Genomic DNA, 17,549 nt, shown 5'->3' with positions numbered 1-17,549 from the left:
GTCGACCTAAATAATAATATTAAGGATTGGCCACTAATTGGTGAAAATGATGAGGTTCAGTCTCACCCCCCTTTAGCTCAAGACACCCCTAAAGAAAAAGAAGCATGTTAGACAACACTAGTAACTATTGACAACAAACATGTACAAGCCAAAACATCTACAGACCTAAAGGCAACAAATCTCTGCCGACCAAGGGAGTAATATGACTAAAATGAAAAAGTCCTTGGCATCCACTACAAAGTAACAAGGAAGCCACCTTGAGGTCTTAATCCATAGACCATCATAACCTTCTCCTAGTCATACCTAATTACTTACCTCTTATTAGAACATTCAAAGGAAATCCTCTAAATAGGAAATGCAAAGCAATGACTCTACAATTTTATGATCACTCCCACTAACACGATCTCCAAAACTAGTTTGAGGCTCTACAAGAAATACATAAGGAGGGCATGAACATAGATACCCTCGCTAAATTTTTTTGATGGAAGTAGACTACTAAAATGTTTAGAAACCAATATCAAATAGGATCCAAACCTGTTAGTTTTCTAGATACTATTTACTTGTGGTAATTTATTAGGTTTGAGGCTACAAAATGTTCCGACATATAGATAATAAACTGCTAATATTGCCCGTTAGTCTTATGTTATTAAATTTGGTGAGAAACACAACCATCTTCACCAAAAAACCAAACACTCATGTTATGTTATCCCTCTACTATTGAAATGACATAAGACTAGCTTTACAACAAACGAAGTTGGCATTTAAAAGATATATTTAGTGTAAAACTGACAAATTATTTTCATCCACATTTCTTTACACAATTCCCATCAGACTCTTTCTACATGCTCCTAATTTCTATATTTTACAAAAGATATTAAAAAATATTTTTTAGAAATTTAGAGATAATACCTACAAACCACCAAAACATCCCCTCTAGAGGTCTCAACCTACATTACTTCATGCAATTTTTACTATCTGAAATAATTTTTTAATTTCACTAAAGCATATTCATCTCCAATCAATCACTGATTTTATATATACCATTATCAAAATTGACTACAAAATAAAGGTTGAGTCCATATGATCTCAGGACTGCCCCATATAATAATTTTGGTCATTAAAGGTTGAGACCAACAAAACATGTGTCTCTTTCGTAGAGATAACTAGCTAAACACTAGAGAGGGGTCAAGCATGTACATGTTGAATGATTAATATTGGACCACTGGAATGAGTCTCTATGGGTTGGAATCCCCCTGGAGTGGGACCCTCATATGATACTATCTCCAAACATCTTCGTCCTTGCCAAGTCACAAGTTCTTGTTAATACTGGTTTGCAAGCTGTCAGTACTAGCTACACAATTTATTATAAAATAAAAAGAGAAGAACCCGATGTAGATATAGCTAATGTAATAAGTGATCTATTTTTTTAACCACTTCCATAACTAAGTGATAGATTATGTGGATCAATAACACTAGTTATGATCCTCAACCTTAGGACAACTAACAACACTATTTAACATTAGGAGACTCTTAACAAAACTTCATTAAGCATTTCTAGCACCACTATAAACCACTTCAGATATAGAGAGATATTTTTTATCAAACATGACAACATTAATATTTTATGAGGACAATCATCTGTGTCATATTGTTCCTTCAGATGCTATTTTTCCCAGAAAAAGAAGGAAAGAAAGGTTAATATAAACCAAAAGTAGGATAGGTAGAGAGTAGTGTAAGACATATTCCCCACCCCTGTACATGAAAATCAATAGGCTCTAGCCACTCATGCAGAGCTACCAAACACTATATTGATATGCTAATTTCAAGAAAAACCCCTCCACATCGGGGCAAGAAAACATTAGATGGTTTCAACTACCATGAGATAGCACAAATACTTAAAATTATATATTTTTAAATATTTTTTGTACATGCTTCCTATCATATTGTAGCTACTACACTTTAACTTAACGCAGTTGTGTGTAGAACACACCCATATTTCGCTTTTAAATGAACCAATTCTAAGAATCACATATTTTCTCCACACTACATTGTACAAACTAAAATATCCGTGCATAAAACTATAAATACTAGAATATAATGTTTAGTCAATGCCTCAGCTTCAGGGGTTGAGAAACTTGATAGAAATTTATGTTGGAGGAGTTGTTCTAGATAAAAAGTTGTACTGAAAGTTGTCCTAAATTTTTTTATTTTCTTAGGCATCCTCTTGACAAAGGCGAGAAATATTGCACATGTAGGAGCCTAATAAGCATGGATTATCATCTGATCCTAGTTCTTTTCCAACTCAAAATAAATAACTTGCCCTGAGTGTGCTAAAATTTCTAGAATTTGCAGGTAATCTCAACAAAATTCCATCAACTCAGAGTCTGAAAAGTTACATAAAAGTAATTTGTGCCTATATTCCTCACTTTTGTGTAGAAAATCAATGTTGGAAATGTAACTTGGAGATGAGATCAGAGAGTATACTCTGATAATTTTATAATAAAACACCAAAAATAGTGATGCCATCAGAGTGCACATCACAGTGAAACTACAAGGAATCTACAACAACCAACTATGCTTGGGGGTTAGTTCAAGATGCTCCAAGATAAAAAAGCATCCAGCATGTCACATGAGAACATTTCCAAGCACTATATTATCATTTCATGTATGTCACCTCAGACCTGAAACTTCCATCCCGTTGTATTTAGTTGTTTCAACCTTCTATGAAGGTTCTCACTTTTCTACCAATCCATTACCTTCCAACATCCTAACCACTTCATAAATCTTCGGACGATGACTAGGGTTACACTAAGTAAATAACATTAGTACCTGCACCATATACTCAAGTTCAACTATCATAATTGAGTTTAATGTCCTTGTTTATCATGATTTCAAGACTATTCTCCTGATGTATTTTTTCAACCCAATCAAGCATCACTCCTTTCTAGTTTGCTTCCCAGCTAAAATATGAAGCCCTTTTCCTAGTAATAACTTCCAATAATAATATGGAAAAACCAAATACGTTGGTATTCTCATAGGACTAGTTGGAAGAAAGGTACTCAGGGGCTATTTGCTCACCAATACCCCTAGCAGCTGAAGTCACATGTGAGTCCCTATGATCTAGAAGTTTTTATAACACAAAGTGACCCAAAAGAGCTTCAAAATAGTCATGCAGTAAGATGTTGGCTTCTTTTACATCAAGCTAAATTATCTTGGGATCACACTGCTCATGTAGGTTTCAAAGTCCCCTAGTATCTCCCAAGGATATCACCTTCCTTGCAGCCCAATCCATTATAGGTTTTCCATTAATGGTATCTCTCAAATGAGATGCAACACTTATGTTCAACATGTATGGATAAACCAATAGACTTTATGTGGATGTCATGAAAAATCCATGTAATCTCAACAAATTCCTATGCACAACCAAGCTTATAATCTAAAATATTGTTTGAAATTAGACTTCTCCCCCTGCTGCATAAGAATCTTTCAACATTTTTATTGCTACAAGAGTTCCATCTTGCAGGAATCCTTTATACACATTCCCAAATGCTCCTGATGCTATAATATTCTTCCTACTAAAATAATAAGCGACAACTTGAATCTCTTTGAAATGGAATCTGTCTAAATGTCACAAGTAAAATTATGCATCATGTGACGTCAAGAAAAACTTGTTGATTCTATTTCTCTCTCCACCAAAGAAAAATTCAATTTCAAGGCCAATTACACCCAGAAAACCAAGGTGTCTGCCTAAATCTAAAGGCATTCTATGCTTTCTAAAAGCTCTAGAAGGAGCTATAATGGTTGCTCATGTATTGGTAGTCAAAAGAATAGGTGTCATAAATTCTCTATGGAAAAGGTATATAACACCTGACCCACATAGTAGAGGGTTTCAATAAATATAGAAGATCCTTGCATGAATAGATGGGACTGAACCATAGAGATTGTTGTAGGACAAGTCGCAAAATGACAACACAGAGATGTTGGATAGTGATCTAGGAAATTGTCCATAAAGGTTATTTTTATTCAGCCTCAGGTTCTTTATGTTCTTTAGATGGCCTGATGAACTAGTATAATGATGCTGAAATGATTAATGGGGAGGTCTAGTGTTTGAAGCTTTCCAAGATTCCCTAATGCTTAAAGAAGAGGCCTTTACATGTTATTATTATGTAGAGGCACAAACTAAAGATTGGTGAGGTTCCCAATGCCTGAAAATAATGTTTGTGAAAAGTTCTAGCTGGAGAATCCCAATGTAGTTAATAGTTTATCAACATTATAGGTCACTAAGTTTGAAATACAAGGATCCAAAAAACTTCCATCTCAATTCTCCATTATATTCTCTGGGTCATTCAGTCCACTCTTGATATTAATCAGAGAAACAAGTTCCAGATTCACATGATTTGGAGAGGGTGCTACTACCTACAAAGGTGGCAGTGTTACCCATAACTACCATAATAAAAAATGCACCCACCAACCAACCTATCTGCATTACATAACTTGTACACCAACACTGACACATTCTCATTCACAATTTCAGAGGAGGTACAATGAAGGAAAGGATAGTCAAGAAGAACAAGTGAAAATATTTTTGGATATATGTATTGAGAACCAGAGAACAGAAACTATACTTAGCATAAATTCATAGGAGGAACATGACATAAAGTAGACTTATCCCCACATCCTTTGAGGACCGCAATGAACAACAATAAAAAACACCATGCAATGATAAATTCCCCTCAAAGGTGAAATGACAAGAAGAAAATACAGACATGGTAACATTAAAATCTATCATTCTCTTCTTCCTATTTCTCAACAACTGTTGGCATTATTTTTTACATTGAATATCCCAAATTCCTATACACAACTCGTACTTCACACTTGTAGGGATATCTGAGCCCATCTCATCTAAAAGTATATCTTCACCATTGTAGCCCACTTCTCAAATAAAGTTGTAAGAGAGGACAAAAAAAGGTAGCCTTAGGCAATTCCCTACATAGCTGGTCACTCTCCGTACATATACACCCCCTGATTCACTTGTCACAAAAGCCCTGTACTATACCATGATACTGCTTTACTTTCTTCTTCAAACTACTAATTCTTTTTGGGAAATCATCACCATCTCTCAATCATCAATTTACCATATATTATTTCAATTTCTATTGGGAGTTTTACTTTCAAATCCCAACACATCCAACATTATGTTGCATCTATGCTTTTGCAACACTAGTGCGAATTCCTAAAATAGACATTCCCCTTATAATACCCTAACCCCTTTCACTCCATGGGCCTCTATGATTCCGACCACTACTAAATTCATGATATTCCATTCCATTCGATAAGTATTTTCAATCTCATTTCCCCACACACACAAGCATCATTAGAAAACATCACTTACAAGTCTAGCTACATGCCCAATTCAACACGATGTTACACTACATATAAAGGGTCAACCGTTAGAACACGGAAATAAAATAAATATGGGGCCATTTACAATACAGGCTTTGGGAGAAAGAGAAACTAATATGAGATATACAGATATGCAGGGTATCCCTCCTATCAGTTGGAGTAAGAAGGTTTGGATTAATCGAAATTTATTTTGAGGTCTATTGAGGAAAACTTATAATTTCCAATTTTGGTTTAAAATTGGACATGTTCAAGATGTGAGTTATCATTTTTGTGCTTCTCATAATGAATTGAGAACAACTTATGGTGATAAACTTCAAAGTTCATGAGGCCAAAAGAAAAATAAGTTGGGAAATAGCTTTGTAATAAGAATCTATCTTCCCTTATTGAAAATGATATTGAAAGGAAAAGAGAAAATTGTCAACATTAGAGAAAAATGTCCCTATAAAAAGAATGATGTGTGCCTATGTAGGATAGCAAGAAATATACAGTAGATGATATGATATCCAACCAAAATTTCCATTAGTACTTACTTGAACAAAATACCAAGGGGTTGATTTCCAACCTCAAAAATATGTTTGAAAGAGTCCTTGAATATAGAATGATAGAATCTTTCTGCTAACACAACAAGGCCCCCTTTTCTTTCAACAACCCCAACCTAAAATGCAAAAGTTTAATAAAAACAATCATTAAACAAGTAGTAATAACTTCCTACAAACATATTCATATCAGCCATAAAGAAAACATTTGAGCAATGAACTCATGTATTATTCTCATTTCTAGTTGTACTAACCAGTACAAAGTAATATTGGAAAACAATCAAACAGGCATTTTCAAAACCAAAAACTAAGAACTTTAGCATATATATACCAAACTAAGTCACCTAAAACTGGGACATGATGATTAGAGTGTCCACTACTCACACAGAGACCCCAAAAAATAGGACAAATAGAAAATAATAATTTATGTAATAATGATATAATATAAGAGAATATAGTATTGTATAATAATAATCTAAGTCCACAACCCAACACTAAGTTGACATATAATATCCCCTTGTTTGTGGGAAAAAGCACCACCTCTGTGAAGTAATTTGACTGCTTTGTCTATGGAGGTGTACACACTACACACCCTACCCTCATCCAAATTCAAACCTATGAACTCCAAAGAACATGTTCTTAAGCGTCAAGGCCATTCAACTTGTGTGCAAGTGTGATCATTAAAATTACAGAAAGGAAGTACTAAGATAAAATGTAAATTATTTTATCATTCAGATATAAGAATGCCAATAAATTATAGATCTCACACACACAATAACAGGAAAAAACTCAAGATTCAAAATGATTCTTCTTCATTCAATGCCAAAAAATGTATTAAATAAATACAATGATACCATAGAAATGATTTCCAAAAAGGCAATAACAAATAGCATAGATTCATTGAAATATCTCATGAATGATGTGCCATATGCTATAGTCTATCCTCCTACATCATATGATAAAAAAAATCAAGATCACCACCATTTCCATTGTTGTTTTTATCTTCCCCTTTCTCTATATCGAGTGATGATATGCATCTACTAACTTGGGCCATCATGAAAAGTGCACAACTGTAAGACTAGTGAATTAACATCTACATATGCTAATGTGGATTGACATCAAAAGTTACCAACTCTAGAGCCATAGCAAGGTTACCTGGGAGCGGGAGTGACATTTTCAGAAGCTCCTGGTTTGGGAGTAATTTGGGGAACAAATTTTTATACAATATTTTTTTCTTATATTTTTTATATTTTGATGCATATATGTCAACAAAAGCGTGAAGAATGATGAATTAGATATAAAAAAACATAAAAAAAAACATAGATTGAACCATATAACAACAATCACCTAGAAGTTATAACCTTCATCAACCATGTCCACAAGTTAGTAGCATACAACATATTGAGTCTCATGATTCATCAATCTTAAAGTTTAAAGATTTCACAATTCAATATATAAAATTTGTCATCATTGATCACCAAAGTTGTACTTGTATGCTAAGTGTAACCATTACTTCAAATAATATCTAACGTGAAATGAAATGTCATAAAATGAAATGAAATGAAACAACTTTCAACTTTCACGAAGCATCATATTCATAATTCATTGCCAATGAGTTATAATTTCCAAATTCAAACCTCAAACTTAAATTGTCATATATTGTCTGAGCAAAATATTTTAATAAATATGAAAGCATCAATAGTTATAAAAACTACTAGAAACTAGAAAATACTAGTAAATCTATTATCTATTGCTCATGCTTGGGCCTCTTGCCGCCACGAGAAATTTCCAACTTTTTTGTCTTGTTGGAAAATTACGATCTTTTCCATTAATATCACCCTCTAGGAATTAATATGTAGAGGTATATTTTTCATTACCTCTATATCTATATAGGGATATTTGTCATTAATGTCACCCTCTAAACATTAACATAAGATAGAAAAAACATAGCAAGTAAAGTCAAGATTTTGTTTGAGTGATGAGTACATTTTTAGTAGGTTCATGATAGAGGAGTTCGAAAACCTATGTCATTAACATGAAGGTACATAGAGGGATTGGTGCTCTTGATTAAATTCGAGTTCAACGCCCTAATACATGAAAAAAGTCAATGGAAATATTGCAATACTCCCAATCTTGAAGAACTAATGAGTGTTCTAGATTTTGAATGATGTCTAAAATTCTACTTTCTCCATATGAAATATAATGGGGTCGGAACCAATCTCAAACATACTAAGTCATTTCGTGATAATTTTAAAAATTTATGTCAAATGATGAAAATAAACACTACAGCCATGAATCAGATATCAATTCTAGGGCCATAGGATTGACCCTTAGGCTTCCGCACACAAAACTTATTTCTTTCTTTAAAACAAAAATGCATTTGGAATGTTACTGCAAACAATTCTTTGCAAAAAAGATTAGGCAATTCCCCTAATCACTCCCTCAAAACCAGGGAGAAATTTTTAAAAGGGAGATTGCTCCAAAAATACCTCCCCTATCGGGAGTAATTTTAAGAGCATGTTCCTGACTATCTCCTGAGCAAAGAGCAAACTGGGAATGGGCTCATGGAGGGGCACCTTGCCCACATCCCTCAGATAGAGTGTTAGCATCAAAATTGGCCAATGTTAGTATACAATACAAAATAGGATAGATTCATTGAAGGGTATCAAAGTGAAAAGTCATAAGCTATAGCCTGTGCTCCTATATTTCATAATCAAAACCATCAAGATCACCACCATTGTCATTTTTTATGTGCTCTCCTCCCTTAATTCCTATATCAAGTTGAGATCTTCACCTACTAGTGTAGGCCATCATCAAAAGTGAGTAGTTATAGGCCTAGTGCATTAAGATCCTCATCTGTTAGTGTGGGCCATCATCAAAAGTGACTAGCACTAGGGCTAGAGTATCAAGATCAGAGTTGAGAAATGTAAATTCAAGGTAGGTATCCAAAAACATATCATCAAGAAATACACCATACATCTTTACCCTTCCCTAGTTTACAAGGAGGTTAGTGTAAATATACACCAATGTTCCCACTTTAGAGTTTAGACTACTCAAGCAAGTCCTTAATAGTCCACACATTCTTGATGCTACAATCCATCTAAAATGAAGAGGATGAACTAACCTAATATAATATCTTAATGACTCTTTACTAGGGAATAGTGTACACTGACACGAGTGTCACCCGTTTAGCTTACACGTACAACTTTGGTATGAACATGCAAGCTTATGTAAGCTTGAGCAGTGAATATTGACCTACACCTGTTGATCCTCTAGATCTTCCTTGAAATCCCCTCCAAAGATATCCTTGATTTCCTTCTATTTAACTTCATGCCCTTTATAATGAAAAGCTTAATATCTACATAAACTCGCAAATTCACTCACACTTCCTCAACTACCTGTCTAGTGCTACTCTTGACAATATGATTTGATGCACCTCTCTTGGAATTCATCTTACCTGTAACTCTTGGATATCTTCTCAAAAACTATTGTACTTGGAGACAAGGAGGACACTCATGGCATGCAAATATTAGCATGAAACAAAAATCACTACAAGAATAGACCAAACAAAATCCTACGCAACTGTTGGGAAGAATTGTATAATGCTCACACTTAGAGGTTGATTGATTGCCAGTTGGTTCTACACATTACATAATCCAAAATGCTAATGGGGAGGTCTTACTAATTGGAACATCACAATGCAAATTTAAGTGAGGCTTATACCTGCTGAGAATGAGCATTATGCAATCCCAGTTGCCAAGGCTCAGGACTAGCTCCTGGAACTGTGTAGTGCACAGTTTGACGTAGGGCTTAGTACCCTTTACATAATTCCTAGAGCTGAGGTGGAGCCTTGAGAACTAGAAATGTGCATTGCATCCTAGGGAGAAGAAATATTCGAGCGAATGACGCCCAAATCTCCGCATTGGGAAGATGAAAATGAGAATACCTGAAGGTGGAAGTGAGGATGGGTGTAGGTTTGAGTGAACGATAATGCATGAAAATAAAATGAGTGCAATAATAAATCAAACTAAAGAACAATGAAGCGTGTCGAGAGAGTCGCTGCAGCGACAAACGTTTATGTAAAAACTTGGTCATGCATGCGACACTTGGGAAAGACAATGCAAAAATTAAAACATGACTTCTACAAGATAAAAAAAGTAAAAACACCAATTTTCATTCAACAAAATAGGTAAAATAACACTCTCATAAGCCAAGCAAACAAAAGTGACACAAAAATCAAGAAATGTCTAGAAAAGAAAGACTTACCCGGAAAAGTTATGACCATCCCGAAGGTTCCTAGATCTCTTGAGGAAGGCCAGAGGTCAAATATTGAATGTGAAAATGAGCTCTCATGGTGTTCATTAAATATATTTGGTTGATTTATGGTTTATGACTTGAAGGCCAAAAAATCTAGGAAAAACTAACACTTGGTAATAGTTTCCAAAAATAACTGATGTACCACCTCTAAAATACTAAAAAGAGAGCCCTACTTTCTAGGGATTCTTTTCATTTTTTTTTCATTTTTCATTTTTTGGGAAAAAGATGTCATGCATGCCTAGAGAGGTTGCACAGTTCCTGGGAGAACTAGAAAACTCACTAGCTCATGCTTTGGGCAACTGATGAGGGAAAATATTTTGCGTAACTTCTGGGCTGAGTGGTTCGAGTTGCCTCTCATGCTCTATGCAATTTCCGAGATGAGGGAAAGCTGTCAGCTTTCTTTGTGCAATTTTGGAGTTGAATGCTCACTACTAACTTTTACTATGCAATTCATGGACTGAAGGTTGGTTGCGCTCAAGGATTATTTAGTTCTCTAACACAACCCTCAAAGCAGGATGCAACCAAGTCATGAGATCATATTGTTGGTTAGACAGTAAAGAAAGTAAGAAAATACAAGCCCAAATGTAAAATATAAAGCACAATCAAAGCACAACTACATGGGTCAGTGTAAGATGAGTTGTCATTATTTTAGGAGGGAGGCTCTCTATATGGACATTATCATGAGTAAAGTGAGTCTAACTCTTCTAGAGGTATTGTTCGATTCTTTGATTGTCATGGCCTCTTCACTAGCTTGAGTTAAAGAGTAGTCCCTACCATTCTCTTTATCAGAAACACACGTACCAAGCCAGGTCAACTAAGTTATTTCAATTGGGGATGTAGGGTATATTGATGCACAACTAATATAGACTGAGAGTTTTCGTTTCATCTCTTGTGTTTTTCTACTCCTAGCAAGCCTAGACAGTACACCAACGGAGTCACTTCAGGAACACAAGAATTTATCTACTTCGAGTGAGCCTCGACAGTACCCTGGCGGATTCACTTGCTTCACCCCTATGTGCAGGAAGCCTTTCTCTTCTTTGGCCTTTATTTTATTTTCATTTTTCTTTTTTGAAAGAATTGTGCATAGGCACTTATTTATTTCATGAGGCAGAAGAGGGATCTCGACTTATTAAGAAAATAAGAGGTTTTCCCTTTAGATAAGGATGTTTATATGTACCTCTAAAGTACTTATTAAGTTTTTCCCCTTCGCCTTACTCTACTAGACTAAGTTGAACAGGGTTAACCAAATATAACAAATCGATTAGTGTAGGCAGTACTAGTTAAAAGTGCAAGTGTTGTGATTTCACCAAGACTCACTCTAAAAGGAACTTATTTTCCCTTAGCGTATCATCAACTAAAAGAAACACATGATATTTATACAGGGAGGGAATAGATCGATAACCAAATGTTCATATTTGTACAAGTCCTCTTTTGTCTCGCCCTCCTTGTCTCAAGAGTGCAAACACGATTTCATGGGGAAACTAATCCTATGGGTGCATAAAACAAATAAACCAAGAAGAAAAGGAAAGAAGAAAAGCTAGAAAGAAAATAAAACACAAAGAAAACACTAGTCCTAAGATAAGAAGAGCATGGGCCAACTCACGTGAAGTCATATTTCCAATACAACCACCGGCACATTAGTTGACCGATGTAAATGATGGCGTGACTAATAATAAATATATTCAAGCAAACAAATAAACAAGAAATATAAAGTATTTAAAACCAAATCGTTTGAAGTTTGAATGCAGGTACAGAAAAGAAATGATTGAACATACATGATGTTGAAAATAATACCAAGAGGGGGGTGAATCAATATTATTATATCAATAATTTAATTTCCCAAATAGATTTATATACGCTACTCAACTAAGTGAACTAGTGTGTATGCATGACTGTACTTAAAGAAACCAGTGTATATGCAGAGAACTTTTGATTTAGGTAGTTTAACATGTATTGAACTTTAACCAGTATATCAGAGATTATTAGACAGTGTAGTAAAAGTAGAATAAACCATCACACATAAGCAACACACATGAACACCAACATATAAGGTGGAAACCCAATGTGGGTAAAAACCACCTACTTTTGTTGTCTTTGTCTTCTTCTAATAATAAGAAAATCTGTTCAAAATCTTGTACTTGTGTAGACTTATACCAGTACATAGGCACCCACCTGCAAATGGTTGCAACCTTCTCTCGTTCTCTAGCTTCTACTGGAAGATAGCTACAATCCCCTAGCTCTTGTACTAGTAGATATGTTTACTAGTATGTAGGTGGAGACCTACATAAGGCTATTACCTTCTTTCCTCCTCCAAGGACCACATTTCATGAATTTTCAGGCTGGATACTCCTGGAACACTATACCACAATCTGAAGGCCACGTTTCATTCAATTTTCATACTGGACCCATTAACAACATCATAACTACAATACAATAATCAAGTACATCTGCATCAACTAAACACTAAAACTCAATCATCATAACCTGAATCTGATCATTCAGAACACTGTCACCAGAACCCAAATTAGAACCTAGAGCTCTGCAATAGCAAACAGAAACAACTGAAACATACTTCATAAGGTATACACTACTTCCCTGTGTTGAAGCAGCATGTAAATGCGCTTTTATCAAAGCCAACTAGCGTACACATCTGTAAATATTAGTTCATAATTTTGTAGCTATTCCATACTTCAGTTACATCCAGATCATAACATTTACATAATAACACATGCATCAGTATTCAGATCTAGACTACACATGATCAAACCATATAATGATAATTCATTTCAAGCCTTAAGATCCTGATTAGATCTTAACCATCATCAACCGCTAAGGTTCATCCTTGGTTCATATCAAGCAAAGCACCACAAGCCAATAACCTAGATACTAGACCTCACACTTCATCAAATATTCAATGATTGCACACATTGGCCTAATGATCTTCTCCTCCTTATATAGTTTTAGGGATTTCTCAATACCATGGATCAAAACCACCTAGGACCAATACGTTGGAAAAAATACCTAGGGTCAACAACTGAGACCAAATACCTTGGACCAATACCATGGATCAAAATACCTTGGACCAAATACCTCGGACCAAAAACTCACTTTTCCAACATATATGCGCTTTTCCTTCTATGAAAGTGTGTGTGTACGTATATGCTACTTGGGTTCAGGGAACCTGCGTGTATATGCAGCTTGGTCAAAGGTGAACCTGTGTATACCTCTCTTTCTTCATTCTTTGTAGTCTCATCCGTAATTCTTTGTTGTTGACATGCTACATTTTGATCTTTCATCTGAGTGAGTTTCCATCAAGGACAACACCTGTATCATAATGCCAACAATCTCCCCCTTTGGACTTGATGGCAAAAACAACACCATGTCACTCTCACCCTTTGATATCATGGGAAAAGGTTGGTCCAAGATAATTTCTCCCTTTGACATACATTATGTTGGTCATGCTCCCCTTGAGTACAAGTAGAGTCTGCAAAGAAAGTATTTTCTAAAAGAATAACATGACTCTATAACTCAACTTATGTGAGGATGACCTTCCTATCACCAATGGCTCATACATACATCCATCTCCCAACCGAGTGGGGAGATACCTAATTGTTTATACATGATAGAAACAATAAAAATTACATCATTTGTCCAAGAGGACTCATATCACTTCCTAGACTTTTACATGACTGAAGCCATAGTTGGACATAGCAACCATAATGCCAACAATGTTGAATGTATGTGAAGGCTAATGCTCCCCTTGAGCCTGTGTTACCTGTGCATTGTTAATAGGTCAATGATTAAGGCATCTTTGTTAGTGAGATAAAATTAATGAATAGAGCATATAGACATTAATCATTAATATCAGTCAGGGCACCCATATCAGACCTTTCCCCACTATTTTTCTTGTCTGAAACACATATATGCTCCTTTACCCATAGAAACCTGCATGTGTACATGGCTCTGCTTCATGAAACACGCATATAATAGCCTTTTTATGAAAAAAAAGATTTAATAGTGTGATTATGTAACAACTAATCCTAGCTTTTGTTTGAGATATCCAAATGTCTCTCTGGGTAGTTTTTTAGTGAATATATCAGCAACCTGTTCTTTGCAGGGAACATACTCCAATTTGACCTTTTTTTCAAGCATTTTTTCACATAGAAAATGGTATTTGATGGGTATGTGCTTGGTCTTGGAGTGCATGGATAGATTCTTTGAAATACTGATGGGACTTGTATTATCACATAGAATGGAGATGGGTGGAATGCATGAGATCTGAATTTCTTGGAAGGTTTGCATCATCCAAAGTAGTTGTGTGCAGCAAGATCCAACAACCACATATTTTTCTTCAGTTGTAGATAGCGGAATTGAATTTTGTTTCTTGCTGAACCAAGACATTAACCTGGAACCCATATAGAATGCGCCACCACTAGTGCTTTTTCTGTCATCAATACTTCTTGCATCTGAGGTCTATATCTCTAGGATACAATAAACCAAAGTTCTGAGTTCCTTTAAGATATTTGAAAATTCTTTTGACTGCCTAAAGGTGTGATTGCTTTGGATTTGATTGGAATCTTCCAACTATTCCTACTGCATGCATGATATCAGGTCGGGTGCCTATTAGATAAAGCAGACTTCCAACCATGGATCTATATATTGGTTGATGTACTGCTATTGATTTGAGCTGAGACTGCATCCTGTTATGATTGGGGTACATACAGGTTTAGAATCTTCCATGCCGTACCTTTTCAAGATCTGTTTGAGATATTTGGTTTCTGAAAGAAAAATACCATATTTATTCTGTTGAACCTGTAGACCAAGAAAATAGGTAAGTTCACCAATCAAGGTCATTTCAAATTGTTTCTTCATTAATGAAGCAAAACTCTAACTCATGGATTCTTCATTACTATCGAATATGATATCATCAACATAAACAACAATATTTAGCAATTTTATCAGTGTCAATCTTTGTGTATAGATATATCTACTAAACGTTTTGAAAAACCTTGTTGATGTAGATATTTTTCAAGATGGTAATAATAGGCCCTTGGAGCCTATTTTAGACCATAGAGAGCCTTCTGGAGTCTGCATAAAAGTTTTGCATCATTTCCAAGAATGAATCCTTCAAGTTTTTCAACATAAACTTCTTCTTCTAAATGTCCATTAAGGAAAAAATATTTTACATTCATTTGGTATACTTTGAATTTCTGAAAGCTAGAAAGAGCAAGAAACATCCTTATCGCTTCAAGTCTAGCAACAGGTCCAAAAATTTCTTCTAAATCTATACCTTATTGTTGAGTGTACCCTTTACAAACAGGTCCGGCCTTGTGTTTATGGGTTCAAAATTAGTGTCTTTTTTATCAAGTAGCCCTCTAGGTTTCGAAGCTATCATAAAGACAACAGTTTAAAGCAATTCGTGATTTCTTCTACGTATAATAGATAAGTGAAAGACAAAGGAACCAACTTGGATCTTCCACTTAACTCCTTGCTTGATCTCTCTCCCCCTTAACAGAGCTTACAACTCCTCTCTGTACTTATCCTGCTTGGAGAGTACTTGTAGAAACACAGTAACAAAGAATCGTCAAAGCATCTTGATCTATTATATTATAATCATTACGGAATCAGAAATATAATGAACATACAATGGCATTCATAAATAATAACATTCACAAGTACACAATTATATGCAAGCAAACTTGAAGAAATTTATTAAATAGAATGGAGAATTACAACCTAGTTTTCGACTCCAACATCATCCTCCTAGCATCAATCCCTCTTCACCTCATGAAAAAGCAATATCACACCAACAATACAATGCTCTTTCTCAAATACAAACTGTCAACACTTCGTTGCAATTCACAATATTCCATCCCCTAGATCTCTTAGATGAGGGATCCATTTATAGATGTGTGCAAGGGTGTGAGTCGTCTCTAGGGTTTTGATAAGTGTCATTCCACTTCCTGCATTTGGTTCCACTTGGAGATTTCTTGGATCTCTTACTCATCCCTGGGCGAATTCAAAGAGGCAAGTGTCATAGGAGAAGCTTCTAGAAGATCCCATGAGAATCCACTTTGAAAACTATCTTAGAAATTTGTCCATCCTTGCCCATCAAACCCTATAGAAGGCCTAATCAGTATGCATCACACCTGGCTAGTGTAGATGTCAGTATGAATCACACCCTGACAGTGGAGTGGTTAGTATGGTCCACTTTAGGCCAATTCTGGATGGTTTCTTAGGTGGAACTTTTGGGGAATGATGTAATCAGATGACCATGTTCTATGGTATGAAACAAAACTTTTAGGGGTTGAAGAGCCCTAGTTTATTGACATATAGGATTGGGGTTGAAGTGCCCAAATATTTCTATACCAGTTGCCCCCTAAAGCATGAAGTCGTAAATGTTAATGTCGGGTGAAATGCTTTATCATGAGGATCCGAGGTTTCAAATTGGAAGGTGACCTGTATAAGATATAGCACAATACATCATCATAATATAATTATCATGATCTAGCTGAGGCATGCATTCCTATGCTCAACATTAGAAATTCATTTCATGTACATAGAACAGATAGTTGTCTATAGTTGCAGACTGGTGATTCTTCAAATGTAGAGTCATCATCCTTAGCTCGGAAGACCACCTATGCAGCTTCTGTGTACATTTGCTGTCTTCATATCCCTGAATATATCGCAGCCTGGATGGATGAAACTAGATCCAGGGCCTTCGAACTCGTTCAATCTTCACCCGATGTACAAGTCGAACTGTGTGAAGAGATGTTCTGAAGTCGAACATAGAAAGACATCACCTGATTACCATCCAATAATGTGAGCTATTAACAGGCACGAGAGGAATCACCAATAATAATAATCACCCTCAAGGTACTACAGTATAATTCATGTGGTTTGAATATATTATCTAATGTTGAACACCACACAAAATCTTTCGGTAGAAGGCCATTAATGTCAACCTGTCGCCAGAAATGAGAAACTTGCCATTGAGGTATGCAAGCTTCAAAGCACTGAAAGGGGTGTTTCTAAGTAAACTTATTAGATAATGAGCTGATGTCAACAAGAAGTGACCCATCATAGGAGGGCCTTAATGTATCCCACATCTACGACAAGAAATGAAGAAAATGATTTCTGGAGGTGAAAATGATTTGACAACACAAGGTTTAGGAATGGCAGTCATGAAAAATAAAGGTTGAAGGTATTGTAGTGGATGAGGAATCAAATGGGTTTATGGTTTCTCAACTGAATGACTTCTCTTGAACATGTCGGCAACACTGAGATGGATTG

General features: G+C 35.5%; 2 pseudogenes; both read right to left on the bottom strand.

Annotated features, from left to right (window-relative positions):
• Positions 1-2,733: 2,733 nt before the first annotated feature.
• On the bottom strand, positions 2,734-3,692 carry LOC149165215 (protein CLAVATA3 INSENSITIVE RECEPTOR KINASE 1 pseudogene; annotated as a pseudogene).
• A 197-nt stretch (positions 3,693-3,889) lies between these two features.
• LOC149165214 (uncharacterized) overlaps positions 3,890-17,549 on the bottom strand; it is a 158,742-nt pseudogene continuing 145,082 nt past the window's right edge.

The sequence above is a fragment of the Pinus tabuliformis genome, chromosome 5_1 (assembly GCF_031772625.1).
Source record: "Pinus tabuliformis cultivar Carrire ecotype Pingquan chromosome 5_1, CPIR1, whole genome shotgun sequence".
NCBI lineage: Eukaryota > Viridiplantae > Streptophyta > Pinopsida > Pinales > Pinaceae > Pinus > Pinus tabuliformis.
Note: the sequence above shows the minus strand (reverse complement) of the source record. Positions and strands in the feature narration are given on the sequence as shown.